We start from the raw sequence: 12,514 nt of genomic DNA, 5'->3' as shown, positions 1-12,514 counted from the left end.
AGCTTAAAGCCAACTTTTTCACTCCTTCTTTCACTTTCATCAAGAGGCTCTTTACTTCTTCACTTTCTGCCATAAGGGTGGTGTCATCTGCATATCTGAGGTTATCGATATTTTTCCCAGCAATCTTGATTCCGGCTTGTGCTTCATCCAGCCCAGCATTTTTCATGATGTACTCTGCATATAAGTTAAATAAGCAGGGTGACAATATACAGCCTTGATGTAGTCCTTTTCCTATTTGGAACCAGTCTGTTGTTCCATGGCCACTTCTAACTGTTGCTTCCTGACCTGCATACAGGTTTCTCAAGAGGCAGGTCAGGTGGTCTGGTATTTCCATCTCTTTCAGAATTTCCCACAGTTTGTTGTGGTCCACACAGTCAAAGGCTTTGGCATAGTCAACAAAGCAGAAATAGATGTTTTTCTGGAACTCTCTTGCTTTTTCAATTATCCAGCAGATGCTGGCAATTTGATCTCTGGTTCCTCTGCCTTTTCTCAATCCAGCTTGAACATCTGGAAGTTCATGGCTCATGTACTGTTGAAGCCTGGCTTGGAGAATTTTGAGCATGCCTTTACTAGCATGTGACATGAGTGCAATTGTGTGGTAGTTTGAACATTCTTTGGCATTGCCTTTCTTTGGGATTAGAATGAAAACCGACCTCTTCCAGGCCTGTGGCCACAGCTGAGTTTTCCAAATTTGCTGGCATATTGAGTGCAGCACTTTCACAGCATCATCTTTTAGGATTTGAAATAGCTCAACTGGAATTCCATTACCTCCACTAGCTTTGTTTGTAGTGATGCTTCTAAGCCCCACTTGACTTAGAATACCAGGATGTCTGCCTCTAGGTGAGTCGTCACACCATTGTGGTTATCTTGGTCGTGAAGATCTTTTTTGTACAGTTCTTCTGTGTATTCTTGCCACCTCTTCTTGCTATCTTCTGCTTCTGTTAGGTCCCTACCATTTCTGTCCTTTATCGAGCCCATCTTTGCATGAAATGTTCCCTTGGTATCTCTAATTTTCTTGAAGACATCTCTAGTCTTTTCCATTCTATTGTTTTCCTCTGTTTCTTTGCACTGATCACTGAGGAAGGCTTTCTTATCTCCCCTTGCTATTCTTTGGAACTCTGCATTCAAATGGGTATGTCTTTCCTTTTCTCCTTTGCTTTTGGCTTCTCTTGTTTTCTCAGCTGTTTGTAAGGCCTCCTCAGACAACCATTTTGCTTTTCTGCATTTCTTTTTCTTGGTAATGGTCTTGATCACTGCTTCCTGTACAATGCCATGAACCTCTGTCCATAGTTCATCAGGCACTCTATCAGATCTAGTCCCTTAAATCTATTTGTCACTTCCACTGTATAATCACAAGGGATTTGATTTAGGTCATGCCTGAATGTTCTAGTGGTTTTCCCTACTTTCTTCAATTTAAGTCTGAATTTTGAAATAAGAAATTCATGATCTGAGCCACAGTCAGCTCCCAGTCTTGTTTTTGCTGACTGTATAGAGCTTCTCCATCTTTGGCTGCAAAGAATATAATCAATCTGATTTCGGTGTTGACCATCTGGTGATGTCATGTGCAGAGTCTTCTCTTGTGTTGCTGGAAGAGGGTGTTTAAAGGTAGGATGAAATGAACTTATTTACAAAACAGAAATAGTGTCACATATGTAGAAAACAATCTTATGCTTACCAGAGTAGAAAGGGGGGTTGGGATGAATTGGGAGATTAGGATTAACAGATACATTCTACTATAATAAAATAGATAACTAATAATGACCTACGGTATAGCATAGGGAACTGTACTCAATACCCTGTGATGACCTATATCAGAAAAGAATCTCAAAAAGAGTAGATCTATGTATATGTATAACTGATTCACTGTACTACACAGCAGAAAGTAATACAACATTACAAATTAACTATGCTCCAATAAAAATTTTTAAAAATTAAAAAAAATAAAGGTAGGATGACTTTTTATCTCAGTGAGAATACAAACCAGGTTCTTCAATTAAAAAAATAATGTTTATTTAAATTTTCCACATAGTCATTTGAAAGCAAGATCATAGGGTCTGTTTCTTTAAAAAACAGAATGTGTATACCTATCAGACGCCCATTGATAAGCTTATTTTTGTAAATATGCTGTGGCTAAAATCATGGGTTGGGAAGGGTTATACTTGCAAGAGGTGATCTGTTTTCCACCAGTAATTCTAGGATCTCTTGCTTCTAGCCATGTGTTAAGTGTTCCATCCACTGAAAGCAATGAATTCAATAATATTATCTTGCCTGCCACAGAATCCTTCCTTCAGGACACCCACTCCCACCTGAAAGGTAAGAGTAGTCCCCTAGCAACCATTTTCTCTGATATGGCCTTGGCTTCCTGTGCTGTTGACTGGTCCAGACTTGAATGTCTGACTAAACAAAATAGAGCACGTTCTCTGAAAATTTGGAATTTGGATTGAGATTCCAGTTTCCACCAGGATGTCTTATTTAAAAGGAGACGATATAAACCCATGATTGGTGGGGGGGGGGCAAAATTAAAAAACAGAGGATCCCAAGAAGAGGAGAGAGATACAGAAACTTTGAGAAAAAGAGAAAGAAATGAGGAAGACTTGCAGAATGGGTAGCGATGAGAAAGGCATAGAATGTAGATGGTGTCTTTAGCTTTCATTCTAATCTATCACCAAGGCCTTTGAGGTCCATATTATTGTATCTTAATAATAAATGATGGCTTTTAGTTTATATTAGTTTGGGTCACTTGATTCCATTTTTGCTATATAGCCAAAGTTGTTGTAAGCAGGACTAGAGCCTTCTCTGAACTACTATCTCACGTTCTCTCTCAGCTAGGATCAGAATTCTTACAGAAAAGATATCCACATTTTGTATAGAGATATAAAGTAGCCCCTGTTGTATTGCTAGTTGGATGAAAAATGCTCACATTGACTTATATCTTATTTGTGTGAATGTGTTTGTCTGCATGTGAATGTGGTCTGGGTGTTTCTGTGTTACATTTTCTCCATGAAACTGTTCATCTTCTTTCAGTTATCTGACAAATGTTTACTGAGTACCTACTATGTGTCAAACATTATGATAAGAGCTGGCTTTTTAAAAAATGACAATTTCTTCTATTAGGGGTGGCAATTTTATGATCTTTAATGTTTCCCTAATTACCTTGCCTGCCAGGTAAATTACATGTTATGGTGACTATTTCATTTCATTATTTTATTCCTAGTATAGTCTCAGTTTCTTTACATGATTCCTGATCATAATTTAAATTCCTTTTGCCTAGCCTGGATTCAAGTGTCTATGCATTTTTATTTTAAGTTGACCCCAGTACTTTTTTGAGAAGGTGGGGCACAGATTATTTGGAATTCATACTAAGAAATTTGGCTCCATGTGGGTTGGTCTTTGCAATAGAGATATTAACTTAGGAGTTAAGTCATGATATGGTTATGTTACATGGATGGGGAGGAGAGCATATCAGTCAAGAGAGAGACAGACAGAGAGAGAGAAAACATAATAGTGAGAGAAGACAGAAGTAGGCATGCAGGAAAACAGATAGACAAAGCGGAGGATGTAACACTAAACTGGCCTTTCAACACTCACATTCATTCTTTCAGTTATCCTCCAGAGATTTATTGGGTGCTTAGAGGGAAGTATGCCAAGTACCAAATATCAGAGACAGAGTTTGTTCTCAGTTTTTACACCACTGAGGGATCATCATTTAAAAATCTTCTTTAACTGAATCAGATTTAATATTGCTATATCCAGGAAGGTTTTTTTGTTTGTTTGTTTCCAGACTAGTTTCCAGTGCATCTTCTGGCTTTACTTCTGACCTGTGTTGCTGGATTCCACTCTTCACCTACTGGCCTAACTGATGCCTGGGTGGGCTCTCCTAACCTCAACTAAGCCCTCAGTATTTGCTGTACACCCCAAAGCCAGGGATAAGTCAGTATTAGGCCCACGTCCGACGGTTTATCTCACTGAGGTCAATGACGAGTCATGAGACAGAGATGAACACTTGATACTGGGAGCTGGCAGTGCATGCAAGCTAGCAATTTAGAGTGAAAATCCAGCTGCCTGTCCCTCACGCTCGTTCACATCTTAACAATGGAGGTTTACTGGCAGGGGAAGTGAGGCCTATGCAGAAAGAAAAATTTAAAGACAGAAAATCACCCAATCTTCATCACTAAAATTAAAGCTATATTACTTCTCCCCACTATACACTCTAATATGCTGATCTGGAGAGATTTTCCTACACGCTGTGACTGTAAATGAATTACATGAGATCCACAAAAATAGTCTCATCATTTTAGACTCTGAAGAGTGATGACAATGTTTGGGCATAAAAATAACACACACACACATGCACACCCTCTTAGTGGTGAATTTTTCTTCCAATTCAATGAAATTTGGTCCTATTTATAAGTCTGCATTTTAGCCCCCTCTCGTATCTAAGAATACACTGTAAATATTGCTTTGGAGAGATGAAAGAAAAAAAAGTAACTAAATCCTTCTTTTTTATAGAATTGAATACAAATAAAATGCTTATATATGCACACAATAGCAAGTAGGACTAACCATTTGGTTTAATTATATATTTCAGATTTTTTAAAATGTGCTTTAACTTTCAATTAGTATTCTAGAATCTGAGAGCATACTTCCTGTGATAGTGAATGGAAGGAATTCTGGAATCCGAAGAAGCCTTTCTTGACGTCTCATCTCTAATCACAAAGAACACATAATGCTCAGTGAACACAATTATAAACTAACTTAGATAAAGAATGTCCAGGGAATTATTTATTGAAAATCAGTGTGCCTGGTTACAGTGGACAATACCGATTGGAAGTAGATCTATGTATAGCATGTATAATGAATTAGGTGAGATATTCCATTTACAGGCAACATTATCACACTATTTCTTTTATCTCCAGAAATGTTCTAATCTGTTTACAAGATTGTTCAGAATCATGTTCTATAAATTCTAATACTCGGGCAGAGGGGGCAGTGGTGGAGGGGTAAAGAAACTTTCATCTAAACAAAAATCCTCTCACCCAGTTTTGCTCAACTCCAGTTAGGGTAATTGGTAAAATTTTCTTTTAAATGCTTTTATAAGATCTCAGAGAGATGGCAGAGATTAAGCATGTGGAAGTCATTAATGGATGATAGAAGAACTGACTGAAGGATAATTTCTATATTATAAATATTATATTCATAAGCAAAATACATAGAACATCTCACCTCAGTGTCCTAAAATTTAAGATTCTAAAATCTGGCAGAGGAACCAGAGATCAAATTGCCAACATCCGTTGGATCATAGAAAAAGCAAGAGAATTCCAGAAAAACATCTACTTCTGCTTCACTGACCATGCTAAAGCCTTTGACTATGTGGATCACAACAAACTGTGGATAATTCTTCAAGAGATGGGAACACCAGACCACCTTACCTGCCTCCTGTGAAATCTGTATGTGGGTCAAGAAGCAACAGTTAGAACCGGACATGGAACAACGAACTGGTTCCAAACTGAGAAAGGAGTACATCAAGGATGTATATCGTCACCCTGCTTATTTAGCTTATATGCAGAGTACATCATGCGAAATGTCAGACTGGATGAGGCACAAACTGGTATCAAGATTACCAGGAGAAATATAAATAATCTCAGATATGCCGATGACACCACCCTTATGGCAGAAAGTGAAGAGGAATTAAAGAGCCTCTTGATGAAGGTGAAAGAGGAGAGTGAAAAAGCTGGCATAAAACTCAACATTCAAAAAATGAAGATCATGGCATCCGGTCCCATCACTTCATGGCAAATAGATGGGGAAACAATGGAAACAGTGACAGACTTTATTTTGGGGGGCTCCAACATCACTGCAGATGGTGACTGCAGCCATGAAATTAAAAGATGCTTGCTCCTTGGAAGAAAAGCTATGACCAACCTAGACCGCATATTAAAAAGCAGAGACATCACTTTGCCGACAAAGGTCCATCTAGTCAAAGCTATGGCTTTTCCAGTGGTCTTGTATGGATGTGAGAGTTGGACTGTGAAGAAAGCTGAGTGCCGAAGAATTATGTATGGATGTGAGAGTTGTATGTAAAGTAAACAGTTGGATGTAAAGAAAACAGCGCTGAAGAATTGATGCTTTTGAACTGTGGTGTTGGAGAAGACTCTTGAGAGTTCCTGGGACTGCAAGGAGATCAAATCAGTCAATTCTAAAGGAAATTTGTCCTGAATGTTCATTGGAAGGACTGATGCTGAGGTTGAAACTCCAATACTTTGGCCACCTGATGCAAAGAACTGACTCATTGAAAAAGACCCTGATGCTGGGAAAGGTTGAAGGCAGGAGGAGAAGGGGATGACAGAGGATGAGATGGTTGGATGGCATCATGGACTCAAAGGACATGAATTTGAGCAGGCTCTGGGAATTGGTGATGGACAGAGAAGCCTGGCATGCTGCAGTCCATGGGGTTGCAAAGAGTTGGACATGACTGAGGTCGATGTGATAAGTTTGATTAGCTTTCTGTGACTGTGGTTTTCATTCTGTCTGCCCTCTGATAGAGAAAGACAAGAGGCTTATGGAAGCTTCCTGATGGGAGAGACTAACTGTGGGGGAAACTGGGTCTTGTTCTGATGGGTACGGCCATGCTCAGTAAATCTTTAATCCCATTTTCTGTTGATCTCTGGTGGCTCAGAGGGTAAAGCGTCTGCCTACAATGCGGGAGACCCAGGGTCAATCCCTGGGTCAGGAAGATATCCTGGAGAAGGAAATGGCAACCCACTCTACTACTTTTGCCTGGAAAATCTCATGTACAGAGGAGCCTGGTAGGCTACAGTCCATGGGGTTGCAAACAGTCAGACACAACTGAGCGACTTCACTTTTCTGTTGATGGGCGGGGCTGTGTTCCCTCCCTGTCGTTAGACCTGAGACCAAACTATGGTGGAGGTAATGAAGAAAATGGCGACCTCCTTCAAAAGGTGTGTCTGAACTGACTGAAAATTGAGCCTGCCATCAGCAAAGAGAGTTTTATCATCATCACCATCACTATCATCATTATCATCTTGATTGTCGTTATCATGGAGTATTTTTTTATGTGCCAGGCATAAAGTTAAGCATTTTACTCTCAATAGCTCATTTAATACTTACAAAGACCCTATAAGGTAGATACCATTATTCTCCTTTTACAAGGGACCAAACTAAGTCTTAGAGCAGCTAAATATATACCACTAAACTCCAAATTGTGCTATTTATCCAGTTATCTGCCACTATGGAGCAAGCAACCTTCAGTGTTTTTAATGTGGCATTCTTCCTAAGATAACACATCTAAGGTTTGAAGCATGCAAGAAACATTTGTAGGCTGAAGGGCAACCCTCTTCCAACACAGAACATGAAAGAGATATCCAAATGTGATTTAAGATCCTTTTACCACTACTTGACTAGTCAAGAAGCAACTATTTTTACATTATCATGACTCCTGCTTTCCAAATTTGTAGAAGTGGTGCACAGACAGACCAGGGCACAAAATAAAAAGTTCTCTCTTTTCACCCACCCTTTGTTACTACAGTAAGTGGTAAAGTTGATTTTCCCACTTTGACATCAAAATGGTAAAACAACACAGAGGTTGTGATGCAGATTCTGAAACAGAATTTCTTCAGTTCTTCTAGATCCCAGCTATACCACTTGCTACCTGTATGCCTTGGGAAGTTACTTAACCTGACTGTACCTTTTCCCTGACTGCAAAACGGTGATACAAATAATATCCTACTTCATAGGGTTGTAGTAGAGATTAAAGGAGATGTTACATGGAACACAGAGAACTATGCAATAAATCTGAGTGTGTATTATTATCTGATTAATAGCATTCATTTCTTATTCACCAAGAAACTGTCCCCTGGAAGTGATCATTGGGCCTTTGCTGTCTTTAAAACCACTGGCTTCCAACTCTATCTCCCCATGATAATAAACTCCTTAATGGTGGGGGCCATTTTCTATCTTTTTATACCTCCTAGTCCCTGGCACAATTGCCTTTTAATGTAAAATAACTCCATAATGTCTTATTCCATTAAGAAGGTACCAGTGACAGGGAGGACCTTTTATTTTGTACCCTGATCATCTTTATACTAGTTTTACAAGTTTCAAAGGCTAGAGTCATGACAATATAAACATAACTATTGTACTTGACTGATGATGCAAGTTGAAAAGGATCTTCAAATCACTTTAAAGCATCTTATATACTTGGTGTTACCTTGAAGGAAAGATTTTGTTTCAATCTAGTCAATGTTTACTGCTAATTAACATCTTGCATTTTTAAAAATGTCTTAAAAATAACACCCAAGTTAAGAACACAATGTTGCTGACCTTATATTAGCAATTAACCCAACTGAATGGAGAATAGAATCTGGGCATAATTATATGAGTCTTTAGGGATATGAGTGATGACAGGTACAGGATGCATGAGAGTGACCCAGAGGAATGTAGTTCTTGACCAAGTCTTTTGTTTACACATGTATTATAAACACAAGAAAGGAGAAAGCATGGATTCTGTAGAAACCACACATTAATTTGGTGTTCATAATGTTAACCTGAAAACAAATGCCTGGTCCTGGCTTTGCAGACTGAGATGTGTGGGGAGATACTGTGTCAAGCTGGTGACGGGTCTGTCATCTCTGAAAGTCACCTAGTCAATGAGGTCATATCAAAACATCCATCTTAAAGGGCTAATACAATCAGAAAAACATTTGGAAAGCCTTTCACTGGTCAGCAGCAGAAAATAGTGGTCAACTTGGTAAATACCTAAGCTTTCTTCCAAGGGGCTCAAAAGTTCTATTTATATCCAGATAACACAGAAATCTCAAAGCTCTCTACTGTAAACATTCACCCTCAGGCACACGCTAAAATAGCACTTGGTTTTTTTTTTTTGTTTTTTTTTTTTAAAGTCCTGTTGGAAGCCACATTATTATAGTGACTCTTGTTTACTCTGATTATTTCCTAAGATGGGCATCATTGTCTGTGCCCATCAAATGCCTAAGAATCAAGGCTTACAGACATCACTCTTCCACCACCACTCCATTATCAGGCAAGCATTACTCAGGGTTACCACTTAAGTGTGAGGGTATCTCTACCTTTAACGAACTGGGATGTCCTTTATGTCTATGTCCCATGAGGGAGAGAGAGGGACTATGTGTTAAACAAAAAACATGCACACACATATTTATACACGTGTGTGTATGTGTGTGTATGTGTATGAAAGTGAAGTTGCTCGGTCATGTCCAACTCTTTGCCACGCTGTGGACTGTAGATCTCCAGGCTCCTCTGTCCATGGGGTTTTCCAGGTAAGAATACTGGAGTGGGTTGCCATTTCCTTCTCCCAGGGATCTTCCCAACTCAAGGACAGAACTCTGGTCTCCCGCATTGCAGGCAGACTCTTTACCGTCTGAGCCTCCAGGAAATACACACACACACACACACACACTCACACACTCACACACATATATATATCATGTCCTAAACCTGTACTAGGCACTGCGTGTGTGTGTGTAGCTTATGTATATTCCATATATGTGATATATACAGTATATATATGTATATATATAATATATCCTTACAATTGCTCAGCCAAAAAATTAATGTATCATTTTTTTTAAAAACTGAAGTAGAGTTCATTTACAATGTAGTGTTAGTTTCTTTTTTTTTTCTTTCTCACAGGCGGGAGGCAAAGTCCCTCTCCGAGCCCAGGGGAGCAGAGTGACTCACGCGCTTGGTGCCCGCCTCTCGTGCCGCGCGCCTCTCGCGCCGCGCGCCCCTCGCGCCGCCCGCCCCCTGTAGTGTTAGTTTCAAGTGTACAGCAAAGTGATTCAGTTATACACACATACATATATATACATATATATATTCTCTTTCAGATTCTTTTTCATTAAAGTTATTATATTTTTTCTTACTGCCTCTTTGATCAGGTCTTTATTCAAAATCAGCTGTCCAAAATGATTTGACCTTTACATGATAAACAAATTGAAGTTTATGCAGCAGCCTTCTTTTCCTCTATGGTGGGTTTCTTTCCTGTGGGCTTCTTTTTAGCTTCTGGTTTCTCGGTCCTTGCAGCTTTTATACCCACCTGTCTTCTTCCCCTCCTTAATGCCAACAGCCTTCTTTCCTGTGTTTCCCACTACAAGCTTCTTGCCTCGAACCCTCCTCTTATCTGATTTGGCTTCTAGTGCTGCTGCTGTCCTATTCATCCAAATTTTGTGGTTCTTGGCATGATTTTTGCATATGGAGTTAGCTTCAACATGATTGTCAGGTTTTTCAGTGGCTTCTTCTTTAGGACTCTGTGATGAATCTTATTGCATGGTGTTTGGAGGGCTCTTTAGATTTCTGGCTTTTCAAGATCCTGCTAAGGTCTATATTGAGCATCTTGTGCATGGGGGAGGTTGTGGTGACTCTTGAGGGAGGCTGCTTTATGTCAAGTGTCACACAGCTCATCTAACTTGCAGAAAGCATTTCCTGTCCAAATGCAGAAACATCCCACATGACTACCAGGAGCAAGTTTCAAAATGTTCAGTTTGCTTGCATTAAGCAGAGTAACTCCAGGGACATTTCTGAAGGCCTTGATGATACCACCATCCTCATTATCAGTGATGGAAGGTCCTGTGTGCTGGATATGGTGATGGTTTTTCATCTAACCTTTGGCAGCTTTCATTCTCTGAGAGGCATAGAGCTTTTTTATATCATTTCAGACCTTAAGTCTCTTGAGACACAAAACAGCCTCCATGGTTTTCTTGTAGCCTTCAACCACCAAAGAAAGTTCGGGAGCTTCCTCTAGATGATAACCTTTAGCCATGACCAGCATTGATAAGGCACTCGCAGCCAGTGCAGAGCAAGTGGCATATCACTTCTGTGCTGTATTCACTCTGAGGTGCCAACATCACCAGGTCTTGGTTGGCACAAACATGCAATCCCCACAACACCTGTTTCCAAAAGCACCCTAGCCAGAACAGTGAATCCTGCTACCTCGAACCCTGGGGATTTGAGCCACAGATCTGCCAGTACCCCAAGAATCAGCACTGATTTGATCACCTGATAATTCACAGACAGCATAGGGCTGTTTGTTATTTTTGCACACGTTAGTGTGGACAAAGTTAACAATATCTGGTCAAATGAGAGCCTTGAACACAGCAGGCAAAATGACTTTTTTGCCAGAGGACTCTTCCCTTTCGGAGTACACTGATATCCGTGGATGAGCACACACCATGGTGAGGAGAGGAGAAGGCCACACTCCTCTCAATCTGGTGGCTCCCACAGGAAAAGCAGGTTATCATAACATATTGAGTACAGTTCCAGGTGCTAAAACACTAGGTCCTTGTAGTTTATCTATTTTATATGTAGTGGTGTGTATCTGTTACTCCCAAGCTCCATATTCATCCCTCCTCCTCTTCCCCTTTGGTAACCATAAGTTTGTTTTTGAAGCCTATGAGTCTGTTACTGTTTTGTACATAAGTTCATTTGTATCATTTTCTTAGATTCCACATATAAGTGATATATGATATTTACCTTTGTCTTTATATTTATCTTACTTCACTTAGTATAATAATCTCTAGGTCCATCCATGTTGTTGCAAATGGCATTATTTCATTCTTTTTTTTTTTTTTTTTTTACTAATGCATCATTCTTGATAACTCTCTTCTTCTTTTGATGCCTCTCCTATCTTATACCTCACAATGGATTCATCAGAAAGTATGATCAGCCTGGTCTTCATAATATACCTGGAATCTGACCACATGTCTCTACATTTACTGCTTCCACTCTGGTCTTATCTGCTATCTTCTCTCACCTGGTTTGTCTTCCTGCTTCCACTCTTGCCTCACAAAGGTTTATTCTCAGTTAAGCTCCAGAGTGATACTTTGAAGACATAAGCTAGGTCACGTCACTTGAAAATCTTCTAGTGGCTTTCATCTCACTCCCAAATTGGCATTTCTATGATTTCATCTCTTGCTCTTCTCTATGCCTCACTGAAGAGAATGTGAAGCATTCTGCTTTGAATTTTAAAAGTAAATGGAAGTATAGATCGGTTGTTATTTTCTGTCTGGTTCCTTTATTTCAGCATTGTAGTAATTAAGAGATGGCTGTATTGTCTCAGGAGTAGACAAACAGACCAGTGGAACAGAAGGTAGTGTCTGGAATTATGCCCACATACACAAAGGAGAGATGAAAAGATACACGGAAAGATGAAGAGAGATGAAAGCTACATGAAAAGAGAGGGCCTAGAATCGGCCCACTTAAACAAGAGTTGGCATGAAAGATAAGTAAGCAAACAATCCACCTATTCAATAACTAATAGTAGAATAGCTATCCCTAAGGAAAGAAATGAATTTGTATCCCCATTTTATATCATAAATAAAATCAGATCGATCAAAGACATAAAGGCAAACAGAAAACTAAAACAAAGAAGAAAATATAAGAGAAAGATGTTACAACCTTGGCAGTGGGGAGGATATTTTAACAATAACAAATGCACAAGCAAAGGAAATATATGCTAAAG

At 39.5% G+C, this 12,514-nt stretch overlaps 1 pseudogene; it reads right to left on the bottom strand.

Annotated features, from left to right (window-relative positions):
- Positions 1-9,822: 9,822 nt before the first annotated feature.
- LOC100138612 (large ribosomal subunit protein uL4-like) lies at positions 9,823-11,641 on the bottom strand (annotated as a pseudogene).
- Between the last annotated feature and the right edge of the window lie 873 nt (positions 11,642-12,514).

Source organism: Bos taurus, chromosome X (assembly GCF_002263795.3).
Source record: "Bos taurus isolate L1 Dominette 01449 registration number 42190680 breed Hereford chromosome X, ARS-UCD2.0, whole genome shotgun sequence".
Classification (NCBI taxonomy): Eukaryota; Metazoa; Chordata; class Mammalia; order Artiodactyla; family Bovidae; genus Bos; species Bos taurus.
Note: the sequence above shows the minus strand (reverse complement) of the source record. Positions and strands in the feature narration are given on the sequence as shown.